The sequence below is a fragment of the Protopterus annectens genome, chromosome 3.part1 (assembly GCF_019279795.1).
Source record: "Protopterus annectens isolate FY-2018-M chromosome 3.part1, PAN1.0, whole genome shotgun sequence".
NCBI lineage: Eukaryota > Metazoa > Chordata > Ceratodontiformes > Protopteridae > Protopterus > Protopterus annectens.
The window spans coordinates 552,419,921-552,425,920 of NC_056732.1; positions in this window are offsets into that span (position 1 = coordinate 552,419,921).

Genomic DNA, 6,000 nt, shown 5'->3' on the forward strand with positions numbered 1-6,000 from the left:
AATCCTTATTGTCAATATTTTACTTGTAGTATAAGGATACAAAGTTGAGAAATCAACACAGTGATTCATAATTAATTTTATTTTGGCTTCATCCTTTGCATGACACTTGGAATTGTGCATTGAGCCACATCAGTAAAGGTCCTCACTGAATGACAGTTCACTTCACATGGCAAAAATTCAGAATTTAATTTCTCATGCACAAATACTTAGCCAACAGTTGTGTGAATTAGACTGATTGTGGACAGTAGTGAATATAGAAAATATACCTGTTATGTCACTATCTCAGGGGCTCAACATGTTAATTATGTATGTTTGTAATAACAGCAGAAGCAGGGCAGGGTTTGAATCGGTCACAATACATGTTTTTTTTTCTGTACTTGAAACATAACTGGAATTTGCTATTTAAAATGAGAATGTTGCATCACAAGTGTGTATAATGGATTCTAAACAAGGTAAGTGTCATCTACATCACCTGCAGTCATCATGGCACTAATTATAGTAAAACTATGTATATATGTGCATGGTGTTACAAATAAGACTCTTGAAAATGTATGAGGCAGTACAATTAGCAGCATAATAGTTTAGAAAAATATGAACAGCAAATCAATACAGCATAAAAAATGTGTGATAATGACTTCAGTGAAATGTAGTTTTCACTATCTCATGCGTACATTGTACTGATATATGCTGTGTAAAACATCACCTCCTTATACTCTCTATGTCCCCTTCTTCAAAATGTCTTATAACATAAATGCATCATGATGTCAATAAAACAGATCATCAAAGTCAATAATTCTAAAATTTTGCATGGCAGTTGGCTCAGAATACTTAGAATATGTAGACATGACTGTAGAGAAGTGACATTTCACATCTTATGGAAAAATCTCAGAACAAAAATTATACATGCGCTAAGACTTTTCCATTAGCCAGGCAAATAAGCTTAGCCATGGCACACATCCATTACTACTGAAGATATTAGAAACATTAATGCAATGGAAACATTTCTACTGGAATACATATTTGCCTAAACTTATTACTCCAATGCAGAAATACCTTAAAGTGCAGCACTTGCATGATTGGCAAAAGTAGATCTATATCCAATCCTTTTCAGAAATGTATACCTTACACCCTATGAATGTCAGTTCTTTGTTGGCATTAACAGTTAATACACAGAATAAAGAAGTTTAGGTTCCCTTTTTGTCATGGGTTCGATTACAAGGTGCCATCACTCGTAGTTTTTCACATTTTATGCACTCCCAAGTCATTGTATACTACTTAAACAGAATTTACAAAAGGACAACACTGAATGACAGCAACATTGAGATTTTCATATCATATTTGGCTATGACTATGTTTGTGTTATGAAAGCTATCAATCATCACTGAGAACATGCCAACAGGTGGCAATATATTATTTAAAATGTAACTGAGACATCCAGCACTTGCTGGACTTGCTGTGGAGCATGTATATATACACAGAGAAGTACATATGGCTAAGTCTTAGTGCAGTGCTCCTTCCATAAAGTGAGTCTAGAGTGGAAAATGCTGATGGAGGAAGTAACAGATAGGGGCTTTGGTGCCTGCATCAGCAGAATGGAATGAATCCTATATCATATAACCAAATTGATGTCTCATCTGACACTGCTCAGTGTGTCTTGGACAGGAAACAGTGGTGACAGTTCAGAAGGTATGGATTATATTCCCACTATACTCATGATGGATGAGGATATGCCTCTGAAGTCCCATACCTATTCCCAATTATTGTGTCCCCAACCTTTTGTGTCCAGCTCCATCACTGTCTGTCTTGTATGTCCTGTATGTATGTGCTTGCTGCCTAACCTATCAAACCAACCTAACCATCTTATTCCTAAATACCTCCCCCAATATTCCTTTCTCTTTTGAAAAAAAATGAAAAGGGTAACTATCCCACAGAAACGTTATTACCCATATGTAGCTCTTCTCTTCGCATATATGTGTGTAATATGTAAGTGTTATGACACAATTTGGTCAAACTGGCCACACCACATTATTAAGTTGTTGTCACACACACCCTTGATGTTGTGACTACACCAATTCCTCAACTTCTTTGTAGAAATACACTATTAACCTGTGAAGAAGTGAATAGCTGTGGTGCTCTCCAACCACCATCCTGCACATTCCATTATTCCTCCCCCAGTATCCTAATTCCTGCTTGCCCTCATTTTCACCACTGTCCTATCAATCCTATTTCACATGTCTAATCTGGTCAAAAAATAGATTCACACACTAGACACATACATATGGCCAGAAATGGCCCATAAACCAAAGTCTACATCTCTGTCCTCAGCATTTCACCAGTGCTAAGTGATGGTAAATCACACTTCACATCCTATGGCAAAAGCTGAATTTACTTTTGGCCACGTTAGTACAGTGCTGCTTGCACTATTGTGATTAGCACCACAGCATGATAGAAAACAATACAGATAGCATTGTGAGGAGACAGTCTTACATGGATAACAGGTTTCAGGGCTTAATGTACACCATATAGGATGTTTCACTTCTCATTCCTGTTACAGAGTCTAATGCACACATGGTCCCTTGCTTCATACAGTTCTCATTGTCCCTTCAAATGTGTGAGTTTTACTATCAGAAATATGACTTCCTTTGGGGTGTGCTCAGATAATTCTCTCATCTAGAAAATGTTGATATAGATTGGCAGGGGTTCGAATCCAGCAATATGTCAAACATTAGTTAAGGTTTTCTTTCTCATAATGTTTCCCTTGTGAAGTTCTGGATAGATATATTAGTCCAATACCAATATCCTGGTTAGTCCTCTACCTAGTCTACTAGTATCCCACTCCTGCTCATACCTTTCCCTCACTGAGTGTAAGAAATCTGGAAAATGCCAAAAGTAATGGGGGAATAAAAGCACAAAAAAGTGACAGATTATAATTACTGCTCTTATAAACTTATAAGGTTGCTAGAATAATAGGTTTATCATTAGCATATATTTTCTGAAGGATATGAAGTCTGGCATGTAGATGTATGTCACATGTAGTGATTTTACTCCTCAGCATTTTACTATAAAACCACAAATTTTATAAAGAACACAATACAATTATGAGGTAAAACTCTGAACAGTCTGTAAAAATCTAGACATTTGAGAGGTATGTCTCTGCATGCTAAATATTATGAACACTTGACTATAATGATCCTGACACATGTTATAATGTTGACACACAAAGCAGTAACACACAACACACATGGTCTGAAATGGCCCAGAAATAGAGATGTCTATACGCCTGTATTTCCCATTGCACAACTCTTGCCATTGAGTAAGACAGACCACTGCTATTTCCTGTTGTAAGTTCATAAAGAAACACCAGCAGTGTGCTTCAGTAAGTGATTTTGACAAAAAGAGAATAATATCAGTGGCTTATATTACTTGTATATGGTGTATTGACTTACTGCAGCCAAGATACAAGTAGTTCACTGTGATGCTGTCTACATACTACATAAAGTATATCCTTTTTGAATTGAACCACATTACCCTTCCAACTGTGTTCCAATGAAGTGGGACCATTGGACAAATCCTTTGAGTATAATGTTATATGTTTTGCATGTATGCATGTATGGGGTGAGGGCTCTCATAATGCTTTCTTTTGCTTTTAAGCCAAGTATCTACCTTGAGATGCAATGATGATGATGTCAAACCTTCAGATATGATCGGATCTCTAGACTGCAGACATAGATAGGCAGGTGTTTGAATCTACCAGTGACTAACCAGCATTAATGTATGTGACTGTAGTGCTAAGGAATGGCTTATCCAAAAATCTGGTGTTAATAATAATTCCACTCAGTTGAAACACTTACACAAGGAGAGGTCTCCCATAACTCTTTCTCTCAGCTTTTACATCATAATGATGATGCCATCACTTTAATTATATTCTGTCTCACACTTGCAATAAGACTTCTGTGGCATGAGCAACTAATACACAATGCTATAGAGTATGTACATAGATAGGCAGAGATTCAGATCTGACAGTGTATACATAATGTACGTGTGTACAACAGCAATGGCAAACAGAACTGCATTACCCCAAGAAATGGTGATACGTTGATTCTCACTCATGTGAACACTGACATGGCTAAAGCATTTTGATCCTTCAAAATACATTTTAGGGTATGCATGAGCATTCAAAAACACCACTTAAGTCAAATCTTGAAAGTTGTGCTTTCTGACACATGTTGCTTGAAGTATGCTCTGGCAGAAGCAGTTAATACACAGCCCACTTAAGTGAGGACTTAGATACGCAGTGGGTCAAATCCAACTATTTTCAACTACTGGGATCATATAACAAATAATTGAAATTGTGCAGTAATGGCATCATCAATAGATATCTTTCGGCTTTTCCCAGTTAGGGGTCGCCACAGTGGAACTCCGGTCCGCTAATGATTGGCAACAGATTTTCACGAACGCCGAGGTGCAGCTCGACATTCAACCTTCAACGAAGGCACACCCATTTACGCATGTCTTTCGAACGCCCACCCAACCGCGGTGAGGACATGCAGACTCCACACAGAAGGCACTCCCCGCACTCCAGCCGAGAATCAAATGGGAGAACTTCTTGCTGTGAGGCAACAATGCTACTGCTGCACCACCGCGGATGGCATCATCAATAGATGTGATGTGGATAAATCAACACAGGGTTAAGACTTACATGGCTGCAGCATTTTGATAACTCACATATTTTAGATGAGTCATACGGCTTCAAATATACCACTGAAGTCAAGCTTTCAACTCTACTAATTATTTCTTCCATGGCTTCAGCAGTTAATATGCAATTTTATAGAGTGTGGAACTAGACAGGCAGGGGTTTGAATCTCGTAATGTATGCATCAAAGAGAATAGTGACAGACAAGACTGGCTTACCCAACAGATGGTGATATGGCATAGGCACATATGTGTGAACACTAACAGAGGTAAATGTTTTCAGCCCATATAACCATTGTAGCAGACTGCTAATGTAATCCCTCCAAGTGTGTGTACATGAAACATCAGATACAATTCTTTCTGTGGTGTCAGTCATTGATACATAGCTCTATGAACTCAGATAGGCAGGTGTTCAAGTTTAGCAAGGTGTAGCCACTGAGTTTGTAAGAAAATGAGAACAGACAGGGTTGTCTTTTCCAAAACAATTGTTTACAACTTGACTTAATGGAAGCATTTACAACTGGACAGAGAAAGGCCAAGTTTTGTAATAATTTTAATGGAAGCCATATGCATTCACACTCAATGCGCAGATTATCCCTTCATGTATATGTGCTCCCTGACAAATGTGGTATGAAATCTTGTGTGGTATCATCAGTGAATGCACAGGTCAAGGGGGTCATAATGTACATTACATATGTTTGAAGCTAGTACTGTATGCCTTTTATTATTTTGTTAACAATATAGTGGTGACAGGCAAGAATGGCTTGTTCAACAGATCTTGGAGTGTATCGTGCTACATAGTAGTCAAAAAGTGTAATAGGGCCTGTGTTGTCATAGTTTGTTATGGACTGAGGATGGGTAGGTGATGTTTATTCAGTAATTGTACTTTCTTTTGAGCATGCCAAGTATAATGATGTATTATGTTACACAACAGTTAACACAAAACACAATAAGTAACCAATGTTGTGGAATAGTTATTGTCATTTGTTGTTTTGTGGCAAAACTTCTGAGAATTTGTCTCAGGTAGAATAGCTGTGCTGGTGGCCATGCAGTGGAAGTATTGATCAATGTGGGGAGAAAAACAACATTATTATAGCTGGTGTACCCCTGCTGTATATAACTTCAAGCAGTTTCTATAGTTCTTTACTACCTGATGGTACTGATGCACCTGGCTATGAGGTATGTTGCATGCTGTAATCCAAGTATTACAATGTGTTGCACAATGCTCAGTTCAGCAGACATTTTGATTTAAAACATGACAGCATACTGCTTCAGAGCTGTACTTTATCATATTGCATTAACTGCACA